Source organism: Grampus griseus (genome assembly GCF_964374135.1).
Source record: "Grampus griseus genome assembly, chromosome: 15".
Classification (NCBI taxonomy): Eukaryota; Metazoa; Chordata; class Mammalia; order Artiodactyla; family Delphinidae; genus Grampus; species Grampus griseus.
In genome coordinates, this window is record NC_139009.1 from 53,403,203 (window position 1) to 53,422,260 (window position 19,058).

The 19,058-nt window shown below is 41.3% G+C and overlaps 1 protein-coding gene across 2 annotated transcripts in view; it reads right to left on the minus strand.

Annotated features, from left to right (window-relative positions):
• PELI1 (pellino E3 ubiquitin protein ligase 1) overlaps nucleotides 1-19,058 on the minus strand; it is a 153,616-nt gene that overhangs the window by 121,347 nt on the left and 13,211 nt on the right. For both annotated transcript variants that reach the window (XM_082672120.1, XM_082672121.1), the window contains one exon: nucleotides 16,205-16,428. The gene's annotated coding sequence lies outside the window, so the exon portion shown is untranslated. The remainder of the gene's footprint in view (nucleotides 1-16,204; nucleotides 16,429-19,058) is intronic.

Genomic DNA, 19,058 nt, shown 5'->3' on the forward strand with positions numbered 1-19,058 from the left:
ATATGGAGTGATAAGTATTACACTAGATGCACATACAGGGACATAGTAAACAAGATGAGAAATTGAAGACAGTAGGAAATCATAGGGAGGGGGACAGATGGTGTAGAAAAGATGATGGATAAAACTGCCTGCTTCATAGTTTTGCCTTTTACTTGCCCTGAAAATTTTGTCTTCATAACCTGATTGTTAACGTCCTCCTCCTTGTTTTATAATTTCCTCTTTCCAAGTATGCAATAGGTGCTAGTTAAATATTTGTTGACTGGTTGACAAAGAGAATTAAGACCTTAGTGGAGTTTCATTGCTTTTCCCCTAATATTTGCTTTTCCATATTGATTGCTCTGTGGTCACACTGGTCTATGAGACACTGGATAATGAGAACTCAATGAACGCTCATTTGTTCAAATCAAAATCCACTTAAGGACTACATACAATGGGTCAAGGCTTGTGCTAGATGAAAAGCCCCAAAGATTAGTAAGATCTAATAAGATGCTCTAAAGAAGCATACAATGTAGCAGTAGAGATAAAGCAGGTCAAATAACTCTAATGTAAGGTAGAAGGAGTTCCATGGTGTACTAGAAGATCACATAACTTGCTATGGGAATACAAAGGAAGCAAAGAGATCTCTAATTTGTAAGCTCTGAGAAGGGTACACAGAGGAACTCTATGAAGGATAAGTAGGCTTTTAACCAGTGGAGATGGGTGGGGGGAAGCATATGGGTAGCGGGAACTCCATGAATATATGGAGGTGAAATTCAATCTACAAAGGAATGTATATCATAGATGTTTCCAGTATTCTCTCCCATTCTTTAGCAGTTGTGTATCAGTCTCTTAAAACAGAACCAGTAGAACAGTGGTACGGCACGTTTTTTGGTTGTTTTTTTTCAAGTTTGCACTGAAGGAGAGGGTTTCATGAACAATGCTGCTGGCAGTATTTTAAAAGAAAGACTAAAGCACCACGCTGCATGTGAATTGCTCCGTCGAACTGTGCATGCAAAGCAGATGGTTGTTAAACATTTGTTCCATCCCTGGTATTGTCTGCCTTATAAATGCTAAAGAGTAGGTGAAACGGAGAATTCTATCATGTTAAAGGAATTTTTGCCTATAATTTGTTTATAACACACTCCTGACTAACGGGCAAGCTCCCTGCTCCCTGGGGCTATGCTCCAAGTGCACATACATTCCAGAAAGATTAGCCTTTCCCTTGTTGCTGCTAAGAGCCCTAAAAGCCATGGAAATCAATACATACAATGATTTATCACTGACAGATTAAAATTTTCCATTGATTTCTTCTGGAATGGAAATTTGTGTCCCCCAAGGAGCTTTATTCTTTTAATAGACAACTAGGCACTCAGTTGTAATTTTAAGTTTTGAAATGCTTTGGCAACAGTTTTTATGAAACACACAGACGAAAAATGGCAAGGGGCCCTGGATAGTTTCAAAGTCTGGCTGAGATGTACAGAAGTGAATAGCGCTTGCTTGCCTGGGCCCACTGTGAGCCTTGGTCCCCTGAAGCAGATGCTCCGTCCCTTGCCATTGCCATGTATCTAATGACTGCTGTCAATTTGCAAGCACCAGCAGTCTGGTGGGCTCCTTGTCTTTCTTTCCTTTCTGAAAACAACTGTCTACTCAAAATGTACTCTGAGGCTATACATCTCAAGAGACCAGCAGGCAGTTAGTATTTGGAGGATCCATCATTCAAGCAGGCTTTATACTCGTGCGTTTCAAAGTTGAATGTGTGCATGAGTCTCCTGGGGACCCCATTAAAGCTCAGATTCTGATTCTGGGGTGAGACCTGAGATTCTACAGTTCTAGCATGCTCCCAGGGTTACCTGGAGTGGGATTTTAAACTCATCCTTCTCCAAGGTAGGAAGGACATGTGGTATGTGACAAGGACAGTGTGCTGAGCACTCAAAGGCCACGTGATAACATGTCACCCTGACCAAATGTCCCACAAACATCAGGAACAGAACCCAGAGGGAGAGTCTGAGCTCTTCACTGGGAAAGCCTGACCTTATTTGTTTCTCTGAAGCAATATGGCGATGGGATAAACAGAGGAAGAGAAAGAAAATAGATGGTTCATTCCCCTATTCCACATGTTTTAATCCCCTACTCCGTGCCAGGCATTTTCGGCACAGGGAATATAAATATAATAAGAAAATGGACAGAGGAGTAGACTATTTTGGAAAGGCAGACATTGAAAGCATTCCCCTCAACTCCTTTATTTTTGTCAGGAAACTTCTGCTCCAAGACCCTGTAAGGAATCTAGCTGTTCAGCATCGCCCAGGAGAACAACATTATCTGTCGTTGTGCTTTGTGTTCAAAGATACTTCTGGCAATGATGTTACTATTCCTGTGTGTGAGTCTGGCAGAAAGCCCTAAGATGTGACCTAATTTCCAAATAGCGTGTCCTTCTGGTGAGCTGTTATTAGTAAAACCTGCTGTAGTTTATGACTCTACCCTATAGACACTGAGAAAATCGAAGGAAAAGGAGGTTTCCAACTGGATTCATTTGTGTGACTAGATGATCTTTATGGAATAACAGCTTATGCCCATTATATGAAGAGATGATGTAGAAACCAACACACCATCTTTTCTTTCTGAGAGAAGGGCTCTTAAAAGCCTGGAAGTGGAAGATCATTAGGTAATTTGTTGTTAGCTCAAGAAGGGCACATCCTGGTATATTTATAGTCATGCTGCCCAGGGGGAGAATGTTTATGTATGGACCTGTTTTATCATCCCTTCTCTCCTGAGTGGGTCTTGAAAGTTAAATTATAACATCGCATTATGCTTAAAAGGAAAGGATGCTTCATAGAAAAAGCATTTACTAAGTTCTTAAGGGACTGTTGTGCACTGATCAAATGACAGATGGTGTTCGGTTTTCACAATGTAGGAGTGCTAAAAGAATGTAGGGTCACAGTGAAGGCATGGAAAATCAGAGTAAAATATGGTGCAAGTTGTTCTCAGCCTGGCATAAGAGGAGGTACCAGGAAAATGATCCTAACCACCAAGGGAGGAAAGGAAACTGAAATGAAAAATGACAGTACTTCAATTTTTGAAAAGCAGGTCTGCACCCTAATTTAGCTATGGGATTTTGGGTAGGTCACCAGTGTCTCTGGGCCTCGCTCTATGAGTGCAGCAGATAAGAGGTTTTCGATGATCTTTAAGTCCCCTCCCAGCTCTGTAACTCTGAGTGCTTACTCTGTGTTAAATGCACCATAAAACAAACACCTTCAGAAGCACCATCATCTATCTCTGGGAGGGTTTTTTTTTTTTTTTTTTTTTTAAATCTACATTTTGCAAAAGAAACTAAGGTTTGGAGAGTTTAAGAAACCAGGCCAAGCTTACACATCTAATTGGAGACAGAGCTGGGATTCAAACCCAGGCAACTTGACACCACAGCTAATGCTTTTAAGCTTTACAACATGTTGCCTTTATAAGAATTGTATGGGTAAAGAAGGAATATTTTGTCACTTTCTTAGAAAATCAATTGGTGAGGTAGGGAGGTCCCTTACAATATTTGTTACATACCTGTTTTATAATTCTTGACATATTGGAGTTTGATCCTGATAAAGGAAGATGTTGTAACTGGTGTCATAATCTAATGTCCAGGAATTTAAGATGTGAGATGAGCAGCGCACACCTTCCTCAGTTCCTGCCTTCCTCAGCTCACTTAGCTGCAGGTATTGATAGCTTTACTTCTCAGGTTCTGGCCTGCCCAGCTGAGCCCAATTTGTCAGGCCAGGCTGCTTAAAAGTAACCACAGGAGCACTGACTAGTGGCATCTTAGGATTCGTGTTCCTATCTCCTGGACTCGAGATCCTGGGAGCTGGGAAGTTCTAGGCTGCAGACAGCAGCTTCCTCTCACTCTCTTCCAACAAAATTTCCCACACCCACATGACAGGGTTCCAGTAGAGTTTCCTAGTTTGCACGTCGACTTTCCTCCTGAGACTAGAATTCTGCACTAAACACCACCCTGCCTGGATGGGGCTAGGCTACCCTCCTCACCCCTTGGAGGAGATGTGACAAAGGGCAGTGGTGGATGCCACCTTCATCATTTTTGCATATTTGCATCCCACTTGTATATATTCTTATTTACTTATATATACTCTTATTTACTTATATATATATTTTAAACAGACTCACTTTTAAAATTTAAATAGCTTAATCTTTTTGAGAGAGAAAACTTTGTCAAGGAGGTTTATAGTTTTAAGTTTTATATTTAGGTCTATGATTTATTTTGAGTTAATTTTTGAAATATGGTCAGAGGTATGGATTGAGGGATTTTATTTTTTGCATACAGACAACCAATTATTGCAGCACGATTTACTGAAAAGATTATCTTTTCACCAAATGATTGTCTTTGCATCTTTGTTCCTCTCCTTGAGAGTTAGGCTGGGTTCTTTGTTCCTCTTGATTTCCAGCTTGGGAGCCAAAATTTGAGCTACCACCCACCTGGCTTCAACTGTTGCCCCTTCTAGGAGGTTCCTGCTGCCCATTCATTAGCCTGGACTCTATGTTTGCTATATCTTTGGACATTGTAATTTAGTCTCTTATTGACCTCTCTTTGGTTACTTCTGCTTAATAATATAACTCTCCCTTTTCTTAAGGGTTTACTAGGTACTCCAGCCCTAACTCTGCCAACCCTCCAAATTCTCTCTTTTTTTTTTTTAATATCAACTTGCCCTTGATGTCCCAAAAGTTACAACATACAAAGTGAATTTGAAATTTTTTAAGGGGTAGGAAAGGGTAAGAAAAGTTTTGAATTTTGTACAGAAGAAAGGGGTGGGTATTCATAAAGCAGTGTCATTAACTGCTGGCATGTCCCAACTGGGATTCACTATTAAAGGGCTCTTGTGCATAATGAGTTATTTCCCTCATGTGATTTCTGTTTTAGGGTAGGACCAAAGCATCTATGTTCTATCCCACATATATCCCACACACAAAGGTACACATACAGACATCAACGCACACACATACACAGATATCCGGAAATATTTTTGCACTTAACTGTGGCTCCCCTTCCAGTTAATTTACAGACATATTTTGTAGTTATACTATAGGGGAAATTTCTAAGTTATCGGATTTTAGAGACTATAAGGATTCATCTGGGTTAGGTGGGCTGTCAACTCTGATGAAATGGTGGTGATGGTTTTGGAGCACTGCATTGAAAAGGATTGCCAGGCTGAGTTTAGCTCAGTGGGGAAAAACAACTTTCATTGATTAATCATGCCTGCCACGGTTCGGGGTGGTGGCATATATGTGGTATATTACTAACTCTGATCTAAGACTAGGCCACTCTGTTTTCCAGTGTAATAATCTCTTCTACACTATCTCTGAGTGCTGGCTTCTGTCTATTACAGGAATATTTTCAGTAACTGTGAGCTTGCTATTTTTCAAGAACGCTTACTGCATTGTTGAACAGTTTACATGTTGAGTCCAAACTCTATCATTGCAACTTCCGATCATTCGTCCCAATTCTACTATTTGGACCTGTACAGACCAAATTAATACCCTATTCCCCATCATAGCTCTTCAAATATGAGAAGATAGCTATTATATGATCTCTTCTCCTAGATAAACACCATTTCTTTCAGTTATTTTTCAGATATTGTGGTTTCTGGGTCTCCACCATCCTGGATGTTGTTTAATTTTTCCTTGCTACCTTTCAAGTTTGCTAATCAGAAAGGGACAAAGAATTTTGTCCTACCTTCCAGGTAGGATCTGACCAACTGGAATTAATTGGGACTCTCTTATTGACTTACACTTCCTTATATTAATAAGCTTTAGTTTGCACCTGAAACATGTTACTTGGCTATTTCACACTGAGCTTACAGTAAATATAAAAAAAAATTATTTTTATATAAATTACTTCACTCATTTCTTCTCTTTCCTGAGTTCATATTTGAATTTTTACCTTTTAAATTGTATCTTAATAATAACTGCCCTTTCTTGAGTACCGTGCTGCATGCTCTATTTGTGTTTTCTTTCATATCTAGAAGTAGATATTCATTCCAATTTAGCAGTTGTGAAAACTGAGACTCAGAGATGCCCAGTGTTACAGATCTAGTAAGTTGCAGAGCCTGCACTCAAATTCAGTTCTTTCTAGCTCTAGAGTCTATTCTCTTTTGGCTGCCAAATGCTCAATTTGATAATTTTGAAACCTGAATCCATCACAGAAAAAAAAAAAAAAAAAAAGGTGGGAGGAGATAAATAGGCTGTCCTTTTGTCAAGATGTTCTTTATTTTTGGCATTCTGATGTACCAGTCAAGCACTTCATTTAAATACATAAATAAAAAGGAAATAAACTTTTCCTGACCAGTTCCTGGTGAACTCTTGTTGGTTCCTAGTGGTCATCTGTTTTAAAGTGTTCATGAGATGCCTGCTTAACTATCCAGTCTGGAACTTTTCTGGGGATTAATGGCAAGTTTATCAGTCTATAATTTCCAGAATCCATGATTACTGGGACATTTGTCTGTGTCCTTGGTCTGGTCCCTGTCCTACTTCCCATAAGATCTCACAGCTGCTCACTGATTCTACCCTTACATCTGCATATGTGTCCAGTTCTCTGGGATGGAAGTGGGGTTGGGGGTTGGGGAGTTGCCCTCCTTTAAAGTAGCTAAGTACTTTCACACCATATTCCCCTGTCTTTTTAAAATTTCTTCTCCATACTGTTATTTTTTCCATTTCCACTTTGTAGGTAAAAAGCAGAGCCTCTCTCTTAATGGAGGGATTAATGGAATAGACGCACTCAACAAAGTTTCCAGCAATTTCTGTTAAGTGAATTCTAAAGTGAACTCTTATGGCCCCAACAATAACAAAAGACAGTGAGTGCACTTTCCCGAAAGCCCAACTTGTATTACAAGTCAGTGAAATGCATTTGGGTACTATCCACTCTTTCAGATGATCTGTGCTGGGAAACTTCTCCGTCAGTAAAAATAATAGAGCCAAATATGAGTATTAATAGATAAGGAACCCAGCAGAACCCTGCAGGGCCCTCCCCAAGTACAAAACCGAGCAGTTGATGATTAAGACAACAGAGTCACAGACTTGGTGTCTGACGCACATTCCTGAGTCGTTTTACAGATACTGTAACTGCCACGAGAGGACAAAAAAAGAAAAAAAAAAACTACTGATAACTGCATGATGACCAGACTGAAGCCATGACATAAGCTGCTCCAACTTAAGCAGTACTGAACCTATGGCTAGCACAATTCCAAGAGCTGGCCTTCAGAGAATAGGATTAACATTATTGCTCATAGTAATCTATATCTTTATGGGCATCAAAATAATTGCAGCTTGCTCTGCCCATCTATGTAAGGAGGCAACTAAAATAGTCAGCAAAGAGATGCTACAGACCCATGTTGACATCTTCCACTCTGAGAATACGGCGCCCTATGTCTGCACGAAGAAGTTACAGAAGATGCATCTTTGGCCCTAATCCCACAGAAATGAAATGATGTTTGACAGTAGGGAATTGAAAGCAGCTCTTTTGCCCCTTTCCTGCTTGCCCATTTCTGTACCCCTCTAACCTTAAAAGAACCTAATTATAGGAATGAGATCACTAGGCAATTTAACCTAACTCCTGACCATGCTCTCCTGAATGCACACCATGCCTTGCCTAACCTGTTGATTCTTTTCCCAGATTAAAAAGAAGTACGAATGAAGAATTAAGCAGTTTTAAAAAAAATGACTAGGTTTCTACCCCAACAGTGCCCCTAAAACAATCCTGCGGGCAGATCACTCAGGCAAGATAACATCTGGAGAGAGAGTCAGCCAGTCTGCATTAAAGGGAGAAAGATGCTGCGTTTAATGAACGGAACCTCCTGCCTCGACGATTCACTGAGATTCTTCACCACCACCCCCATTTTTCCCTTTAAAAACTGTCATGGGGCTTCCCTGGTGGCGCAGTGGTTGAGAGTCCGCCTGCCGACGCAGGGGACGCCGGTTCGTGCCCCGGTCCGGGAAGATCCCACATGCCGCGGAGCGGCTGGGCCCGTGAGCCATGGCCGCTGAGCCTGCGCGTCCGGAGCCTGTGCTCCGCAACGGGAGAGGCCACAACAGTGAGAGGCCCACGTACCGCAAAACAACAACAACCACAAAAAACTGTCATGGTTGAGCAGAATCTTCGGAGTTGGTCTCTGGACACCATGCCACCATCTCCCCAGATTGCCAATTTTTCTGATTAAAGCACGTTTCCTTTCTATTGACACTTGCCTCTTGAATTAGTGGCTTATATTAAGAGCAGTGGGCAGCCGAACCTGGTTCCATTAACAGGTGTGGTTAATTCCCTGATTACGTCCCAACTAGATCTAAGAGTATATGTATGTTGAAAGTTTAAAGTTTCTAGCCTATGACATAGCCTGACACCCATATAACCGTCAAAAGATCAGTAGATCGTGCAAATTAACACACCTGCCAGGACCCTGTGTGAGAGGGGTCCGGTGTTAACACAGAGCTGTTTCCTGGATAAGAGTTAGGACGAAAGCACTTAATAAAAGCTTACTCTCGGTTGTTTTCATGCTTCCCAGTGCTACAAAGAGAGCTTGTCTGTGAAACACTAGTAATTGCACATTGTTGGTGTGGAGGGACATTGAAAAACGATAAACTACAAGGAGCAGCGAGCTCCCTTTATAAATCTTACCTCGCCTAGATTAGCAACCGTGGACTTCAGTTTCCATGTGCTCTCTCCTCTTTGTAGTCCTCAAAGGCAAGTCCTGACTAAGCCCAGCTCCCTCCTTCCTTCTGACTCCTTATCTGGAAGCCCCCACCGTCCTTCTAATCCCTTTAGAGGCTTTGAAATCCGGGTCTCTGAGCGCAGGCGGTCATGAATATTCATCTAGGGGCGTGGCCCCGCAGCGTGCTCGACTCCAGGCAGCTGGGATCTGCCGAATGGGCGCGCCAGCTGCGTGCCGGGGCAACAGTTCTCATTTTGTGTGGGGGGCTGACAAGATGTCCAGCCTCACGCCGGCTCGAGACCGCACATTGTGCGTGCGTGGGAGGGGCTTTGCCAAGACGAATGGACTTCTCTGAGGCAGGGCCTAGGAACTGTTATTGGAGGGGCTCAAATCTCCCTGCCACCCACCTGCCAGGGCCTGTGAAATTCCATTGACAAAAATTCAGGCATTATCCTCTCCAGGAGTCTGTCACTTTTTAAGAAAACAAATATCCCTTGTGTGAATAACTGAAGGCTTTTATCCTTTGGTGGCACCTCCTCCTTTGCAATTCTCTCTGATGGAGACTCTTCTGCCTTCTCAGGACTAATCACAACTGTTCCTCACAGCAGTTTTGTTTTGGTTTTGTGTTTGTTTTTAAGATTATCAAGCCATCTTGTCTGTCTCCCCTCCTCTCCATCATCTTTATTTAGTAGTAGTATAGCAGTAGGGGTTAAAAAACAGACATCCTGAATTAAAATTCCAGTTTGACCACTTACAATCTGTGTGAATGTGGCAAGTTAACTGCTTTTGCTTCAGTTTCTTCAACTGTATCATAACAGGAGGTAATAATACCACCTACATCATGGCGGTCTGAGGATGAAATTTCATTTTTGGATTTATTTATGTATACACATAAAATATGATACTGTAATATAAAATAGTCTAATATTAATCGGGTATAATATATACTTATATATTAATGTACAGTGGTTGCATACATTATCTACTATATATGATCATAAATATAAAATGCTTGTACAATTCCAGGCATGTATTAAACACTCAGTAAGTGTTAGTTATTGTTGTTGTTCTTTTGTCTTTTGACTGGACAGGACTGGCAGAAGACAGCTGAGTGTAAAACAGTGGAAGTCAGCTAGAGTACATGTTGCTGGAGGCGGAGTTCCATGAGAAGCAAAGGAGGCAAGAAACCACATCCACCCAAGGCAAGAAGAAAGTCAGGCTGAACCCAGAGGAAACAGGGAGGAACAGAGAGGTCAGCCTGCAGTGGGAGCTGGGATGCAGCTGAGAAGGGGGGTGCCAGTGGGGAAGTGTGGGAACCAATCCCCTTGAGGAAGCACAGTGTGCAGCAATAATGATCACAGTACCGCAACTCGCTCTTTCCTTTGTTTGATTTTAGGCTGAGTCCCAGACCCTAGTCTGCACGCCACTGACTCTTAAAGCAACAGGAACCTCAGGCAGGCCTTAGGAGCAGGAGCTGGCGCTTTCCTTGGGGTGTCTCAGTTTGAGAAGCTTTTGCTCTAGGATTCTCCATCGACCCCATCTTCCTGTCTTTGCACTATTCCCATCTTTAAAATCCCATTATCCACAGCACAGCACTCAGGCTCTGAACCCCACCCAGTCCTTCTAGTTATGCTGGCTTTGACTTTACCTACCTTCCTATCTCTTCTGACATTGTCCACCCACCCTTTTATTTCCCCACAAGACGTATTACCCCCACCACCCCCCATTGATTTCCAGGTATTCCAGTCTTCCTATGGTTTCCTAAACATGTGGTTTTGGAAACAGTGCTGTGTTCACTACTTCATTTCATTTTCCTGGGCAGCTAAGAAGATATTTCCCAGTTAGGTTAGGACAATGAGCAAATTCTTAACGACAGAAAAGTGGGCAGAGGCATATGACACTTCTGGTTCAAGGAAGGTAAGAGGGGATCTGAGTTCTTCGTGGTCATCCTCTCTTGTCTATAATTCAGGAAGTGCAGGAATCTAAGACAGTGGTTTGCAAGATGGAAGCAGACTGGATCCCGAGTTTCTGTTGCAGGAACGCAGACCAACTGGAATTGGATTATTTTTTTTAATGAGAAGAAAAGCCATTGAGATTATGGAGTTTATGATCTCAGCAGATCCCATCCTATCCTGACAAATCATACCCATGCTATGCTCTTTCTCATTTTGGTGTGTCTCTAATAACATTATGCCCCTTGAAATACCTCCCTGATTTCCTACCCTGCAGTAAAGTGCTATTATCTTTGGAGTCTCCTCTGTGCTCTTATGTTGTGCTTAGGTTTCTGGCCTGAGTGATTGGTTGAATCTTGGCACCAGTAAATGAAAAGGAGGAAGAGGAATACATTTGGTAGAGACGAAGAGCTCCCTAATATGCATGATGAATTTGAGAATAGGATATCCAGGCAGAGATGTCCAGTAGGTATTTGGATATATGAAAAGTAAGATAAGAAGAGGGTGGAAGATGGGAAGATGGAGCTGAGTGAAACCCCAACATTTAGGGGAAGGCAGAGAAGGCAGAGCCCTTACAAACTTCCCTAACTTCACAGTGTCCCCCTAGGCCATTCACGGTTGAGCATGAATCTGGGCAACTAGCACGAGTTTGTCGATCAAAATTTACAAATGTGAAATTTAATTTCTGAAGAAAACAGGGTACTGTGCAATCAAAGCTGTTGGATAGACATGAAAAAGTCTTTGAAGGTGGAATGGCTTTGCCTTTATTACTGAGAAAACTTCCCTTGGAAAGTTTAGCTTTGATCATGTTAAAGGAAACCATAAATTGGTAAATTTAATTTAAATCCTACCCTGGCTTTTATATTCCTGGCTTTCCTCAACCTGAAGTCTTCTGGCTTAGATCAACCTAAAGGAGTGAGAAGGTTGCGAAGATTTTAAACTTGCTTATAGGAGTCGATTGTTTTCACTATCCTCTGTTTTGTTTTGTTTTTCTTCATGTGATTGCTCATTGCAGATAATTATAAAATTATTCTAAGTGGTCACCCTATTACTGCAGATCCTTTTTTTTTTTTTTTGTGGTACGCGGGCCTCTCACTGTTGTGGCCTCTCCCGTTGCGGAGCAACAGGCTCCGGACGCGCAGGCTCAGCGGCCATGGCTCACGGGCCCAGCCGCTCCACGGCATGTGGGATCTTCCCGGACCGGGGCACGAACCCATGTCCCCCACATCGGCAGGCAGACTCTCAACCACTGCGCCACCAGGGAAGCCCCTACTGCAGATCTTTAAATGGCACCTGGACTACCTTCATGGGTCAAGAGAGGTGTAACCGGTGCATATATCAAGGCTATCAGCAGACCACTGAGGTTCTTTCAACACAGATGCTATTTAACATCTGCAGTTTCAGAGGCTCCCGGGCCCAGATTTCTGGAGTATCTCTCCCTCAGAAGTGTAACTCCCTTTGAAATCAGTTCCATGTGAAAAGGGGGTGGTTTCTGTTTGATACAGAGGTATAGATAATATCAACCATTATATTGTCAAATAAAATTCCAAATGCAGCTCAACATGCTGGTTTAATGCAGTTTGGGTTTGGAAGGTGAGAACCCCCAAATGCATTTTCAGTAGCCAATTTTGTCACAAATCCTACCATTAGATGCAGCATTAAGTAATTTAACCCTTTCTTAAGTCTTTGGGCAAATTTAAGTGCCTATTACATCTGCCCTCAATCTTGGGAGTCTGTAGTAAAAATGCAGTCTGTATGGTATATGGATATACCACCATGCAGTATGTGGTGTATTTGATGAACATCATACATTAAAAGCCATAACAGAGAGTGAGGGAGAGGAGAACAGACAGTGAAAGGCATCCTGCCCTGTGTCAAGGGCACCACTCCAGAGTGACATCTGCTCATAAGCTGCTGGACCGCATTTCTCCCACATTGAAAAAATTATCCTTGTGATCTGCAGATTGAATGTCTTGTCCATGTGTTTATTAATGGTTTTACATTTCCTTTCATCAAGTCGGTGGAAACATTCACATGTCCTCTAAATGTACGTAGCTCTGTTGTTCTTTGTGGAATCATGGCTGTAACTAGCATTTTGTTTGTCTCTGAGTGCCTATTATGGACTAGTCCTTATGTTAGGGGTTTATATAACATCTTCAGTATCCACATCAGCTCTACAAGATGGCCATTACAATTTTCCTTGTATAGATGAGGAAACTGAGTCTTGGAGAGGTTAGTAAATTGCTTCGGGTCACAGCTGGTGAGTGGTAGAGTTGGATTCAGAGCCTCCAGAGTGCATGCCCTTTCTGTGGGACCTTGCCACTCCTCAGTTAGTCTTCCTTGTGCCATCTTAGAGCTTTTCCTCCATAGCTTATCACTTGACCTTGGAAGTTCCAATTTCCTGAGCCAGCCCCTGGGAGAGTTTGATGAGTTAATGCAAGTTTCTTCATCTGTTGAGGGAACTGAAAAATCTCTGAGTGTAGACCTCAAATTCCATTTATCTTGGATTCCTCCCTCCTCAGCAAGTGGCCTCATGAGTGGCTGACCAGCTCAGTGGTGGCCGGTGGGTGTTTGTGCATCTGGTTCTCGTCTTGGCTCTGCCTCTAACTCACAGGGTGACCTGAGGATGTCACTTAACCATTTCATGTCTCTGGTTCTCCAAATATAAAATGGAGGCATATTAAGAATGATCTTTCCTGAAGACTTGCATGGACTAGCTAATTAGGCCCTGGATTACATTGTAGAGCTAAGAATCATATTAATTCAATTCAATAAACATTTATTGAGTTGCAGAGTAGGTGGAGGCACGATGTGCCTGGCCTGTGGATGCACTATTCTAAACATTTCCTTCATCTGCACCCCTTTGAGGCTTCATGCCACCTCTAAGAATGCCTTTATCTCCACCTACAAGTTTCTTTAATTTGTGTGCTAAGACTCACTCTTAAGTGCTTCTTCATCCTTGCTCACTCTACTTTGTTTGCAGGGAAACATAGCATAGTTCCTTCTTGTCCTTCAGGAAATTCTGTTAGAATTCAACCAGTTTGGAAAATGACCTCTTCCTGCTCTACTAAACTGGTCTCGATTCTCTGGGTTGGAGCGTGGCATGGTCCATACAGGTCTACACTGTTAGCTCAGAGACGCATACTTTTTTTTTATTTCAAATGTGGCACCTGACCTAACACTGAGTCTTCCCACAGTGAGATCACGATCGTGACAATAGAACTTTCATGTGTTTGGGCTCTCTGTCAAGTGCATCCATGAGCCTGAGACACAGCATTCCTGAGATTCCCAAGCCAGATCTTCCTTGGTCTCTGTGCCAGCCCATGAGATAACAGCATGCTGTGAACACATACAATATCGTGTTTACCCTGTCTGGAGCCGGCTCTCCAAAGGTTGAAACTTTACCCTATTTTGGGGGGGAACCTGTTTTCTTATATTTTCATTTGGGATCTTTTAGTAACAAGATAGCCTTCTGGGACTGTGTTGTGAGCAGTTCTGGAATTGATGGGTATTTTTACATGTGTGTACATTTGCTTCTGTTCCTTTTTTTGGTGACCTAGCAGAGGGAAGAGTCTCCATTTGGCTGGAAGCCTGGGATGATTTAATCTCTACTGTTTGAGTGGCATTAATTAATGTAGCAAATGTCTCAGAAACTTAGTTGTCTTAGGGATACCAGGGGAAGGTCTTCAAAGAATCTGTACCATAATCAAAGATACGTAAAGAGTATATCCTAAGAAGAATGAGCAGCCCTGTGGACCAAGAGCAAAACTGCTGAAAAGCATTGGTGGAGGATCATTAGCTCCCTAGTGGGTCTTAATGCTCCATTTCCTCAAGTTTGAGCAGTGTCCATTTCATAAAGCTTTTGGTTTGTGGTAGGTGTTGTTCAAAACATGATGTACAGTGACTTGAAGCAGTGGACTAAAGGGAGAAGAACTACTACTTTGGAAGAATAACAACAGTTAAACACCTAAACTTGCAAAGCAAAGCAAAACAAAACAAAACACCCCAAACTCAAAGCAACAACAACAAAAACGAGCAAACAAAAAACCCTAAACCCACAGGAATACTGTTAAAGCCACTCTTCTACTTCTTCTGGTATCATCTCTGGAAACCAAATTTTATTAGAAATATGAAAATGGGATAAAACTTTTGAAACAATTTCTTGTCTGTTGGGTCTTTTCTTCCCAGTCCCTTGATTATCAGATCTCAATTGTAGGGGATCCAAATACATCTTAAGAGCTTTGTCTTACCCATTAAATTTACCTGACAACATGTAGGTTTGAAAGATTAAAGATAGCAGGGAGGGTTTTACAGATTGGGGATCTATTTGTGTTTTCTGAGATTGGGATCACTTTTTTTAAAAAGCTTTTCAAGGTAATGACTGACATGCCAGAATGTGCGACGTCGCAAATAGCTATCACAGATGAAGTTGTTCAGTGAAGTTCATTAGCTGTACTGTTTTTTACTGCATCCCACAGCATTTCAATATCTGAGATGCATTGCCCTTCAAGAACGGCCACTGCTGAAAGGCATCCTGTACAATAAGGTTTCCTCTAGGTGGGAACATCGTGGCTCCTAATCTTTTGTTTCTACCATTAACTTTGGAGGAACTTTCACTCCTCTAGGAATGTCAGCCAAGCTGACTTTCCCATAGACCCCGAGTCGTATTAGTTATGAAATCAGTGATTCTATTCATTATTATGTCACAGTAGGATGGGCTTCATACTAATTTTAGAAGCTCTTTTCTCTTTGGACCACACATGCCATCAAATAGGCTGGTTTGCCTTTTAGGAGGTAAGAAATCAAAAGTATTCAGTTTTGACCTTTTAAAATACTTAGTAGTCTAGAAAACTAGAGATTTTTCTTGGAAACATAGTGGAGGGGTTCATGATTGCTTTGTAAGATTATCAATTGCATACATTTAAAAACTCTCCAGAATTAGAAGAAATATCATGACAAGTATTTTAAATATTCACTGTCAGGAATGTACCATAGGCCAAGGTCCTGCCATTCCCAGATGGCTCCTTTAGAATTTCTTTTAATTAAACATTGCTAACATTTTGCTGCTTTGATTGAGGCTAGATGAAGAAATAATAAAGCAACTCAATGAATGTAAATTAAAATGCTAAGTGTTGTTAATGCTGTTAAATGTTTTGAAGTTGTTAGGTTTGTGCTCTGTGAATTAAAGGAAGGGTATGATCTCAGGCCTGGGTAAAATATGTGTGAATCCATGTTCTTCTCAAATACAATTGGAAATATTGGCCCCTATAATTTGATCCCTTCAAAATATTAAATTTACTCCAAGCAAATAATTAAGGACATATGCAAAGATTTAGCTACAAGTTGATAATAGCAAAAAATTGGAGGTAACCTAACATTTAGGTTGCCCTATCTTAGAGGAAGAGTTAAATAAACAATGGCACATGCATGCAATGGAATTCTTATAGCCACTTGAAAAGATGTTGCAGAGGAAAGTTTGATGATGTAATAAGATGATCAAGATGTACTGAGTGAAAAATGCAGTTCACAAAATAGTATACACAGCATTCATTTTTAACTCTTTTGGGGTCCACATACCTCTTTGAATGTCTGAGTAAAATGTACATTACTCTGGGCTTCCCTGGTGGCGCAGTGGTTGAGAGTCCGCCTGCCGATGCAGGGGACACGGGTTTGTGCCCCGGTTTGGGAGGATCCCACATGCCGCGGAGTGGCTGGGCCCGTGAGCCATGGCCGCTGAGCCTGCGCGTCCGGAGCCTGTGCCCCGCAATGGGAGAGGCCACAACAGTGAGAGGCCCACGTACCTCAAAAAAAAAAAAAAAAAAGTACATTATCCTGGATGGTATTTCCCAAGCTTTGCTCTTAGCAGTTTACCCATAAAACTTGAGTTTCTCCTTGGTTTGTAAGTTAGGTAAATCATGTAATACTGACTTTGAAACTTTCCCCTAAATTTTATATAAACAAAAAATTTCATGCATAACTTGTTTAAGAGGAGATCTACTATTCATTCAGATGATGTTAATGTTCTTAGTGCTCGTTTTTGAAGGTCTTTCACTCATTCATTCTCACATGTGAAATACTCAGCAGAAAGCCTGACAAGTAGTAAACAAACATACAAATGATACTGTTATTTTCACTCACATGCATTGATTTATCCATTCAAATCCTTATTGAACAACTACCTTGAAATGGCTAACCAGTGATAAATAAGACTGATACAGTTCTGCTCTCCTACAGCTTTTTTATGCCTATTGGGGGAAGCAGACATCAACTGACAACTAAAGAAAAAGGGAGACAGTGCTACAAAGTGGAGAGAGAGTACCATGCTAGCATAGGTGGGGGCACTCATCCTCTGCTGAGATGTCAGGGAAGCTAAGATCCTAAGGGTGAACTGACATTAGATTGGAAGTTGGGGTAGAGTGGATGGGAAGGAAGCAGCATTCCAAACAGAGGGAACAGCATGTGCAAAGGGCTCTGAGTCAACACTTGACCTGGATTCCAGTAGATTTTCATAATTTAGAAAAGGTATACTCTTAATCATTGGCAGTCAAGAGAAGTATAAGCATCGCTTCTTCAAAATGGACTTCTTTCTGTTTTCAAAGTTTGTCTTCCTTAACTCTATTTAGATTGGATGTCCATTGCAATTATGGTGAACTTCCCAATACCTCCAAGTATATGCAGGATGTATTGTGGGAAGTAAGCCAGCAAGATTGTTCAAAGACAAAGATCGAGCAAAGACAGCATTTGATCACCATTATTTTTCTGGGGGAAAAAAAGGTTCTGCTTGCCCCATAGTGGGTACAGATGATCCGACTTTCTTCCTTCGAAGCCTCTTTGAATATATAAATAGATGCAAGTTCACCAGGAATTAAAAATATGGTAGATCGTTTTGCAGGCATATTTGACTAGACTGGACCCTCTTATCAAGTGTCAATTATATCAAATTTTGCAGCAGGCTTGAGTCCATGAAACCAGACTTTGTGGAAGAGAAAGTTCAGTGCAAGTTCACAGGCAAAGGATGTGACAGAACCACTTTGCAAATACGAAAGATTGAAAGAAACGTTACTTCCCCATATTTAAGCATTACTAGCCTCCCTCCTCCTACATGACATAGTATAAGATAATATTGCAAACAAATGCCCAGACAGATGCTGAATTATTTATAAGAACAGGCTACTGATGTGGATTAGAGAGAAGAAATAACAAAGCAAGAAATAATAATGTTATTGAGACTGATAAAGTAAAAGTACATAAGCAAATGTGAGTGAACAATATCTCTAGAGATTTACACCCACAGAAAAGCTGTATGCTGTCACTTGGTTCATGTAGATCCTTACTTGAGAAGAGAAACAACACCTGGGGAATTAGCTGTACTGTATTACTTAACATTTATTTATAACTTTTCAACAATTTCCATAACCAGCATTATTTAGTCACAGATGTCTCGGTAATCAGGATCACGGGCTCTGACAGCCATATTTTTTTTAAAACAGATGATTTGTAGTATCTCAACGATGTTTGACAATTTGGAACTTTCCAGTCCTTGCCTATTCACTATTGTATTTTTACAACAGACTGCGTCAGCAATGGCAATTAGAAGATTTAGAAGCTCTATTCTAGCGCTCTTTTCAAAAGAAATATCTAAAGACTGTCTGTTTCTGAGGACTTTATTGTTCTGTTTTTTTCAGATGTGAGTGGCCAAGATAGTATTTAGGTTTTGGCTATGAGCCAAGAGGAAATCTCAATGGTTACCACTGAGGTAGGGATACAGAAGAGCTAAGAATCTTAAGAGGGTCCTTTCTCTTTTCAGAAAGTTATTCTAGGGTGAAGATGTGCTCCCAAAGCTTCCTGATGTGCCACATCTACTAAATCCTCCTAATTTTAAAGGACTGAATCAGGTTTCCTTACAGTATAGCAAAACCATATTTAAATTAAATCGTAGCTTTAAAAATTAAAATATCGATAATCCTCTCTATTCCTGATTAGGATTTAGAAGGCACACAATGTACCTTGCAATGTATTCTTCCCCCGTGTGGGCAGGGACTTTTTCATGAAGTCAGATTTGTCTTTTTTTGTTGTTCTTACTCTTTTATCCCCAGTGCCTAGAACAGTGCCTGGCCCAGAGTAGGTGCTCCACAAACATGAATGAATGAATTAATGTATTTAAGCAATTAAAGTAAACCAGAACAGAAACACTCACGTGACCTATACATATAGACCTTAGCAGTCTGGGACCACAAAATTGAGTCACATTTGATGCCCACTTTATGATGGCTTTGAGCCTCTGCCTGGCTCTATGGGAAGCTAACCCTCAACAAGTAGCCCCAGGTATTTCTTAGAGGTCCTGAATGTGAGGGATCCTGTGTGTTTAGAAACAGAACCAATAGTTTCTTCTCTAGCCACGTGGCTGAGCCATCCTGCCCCAACCAGACTC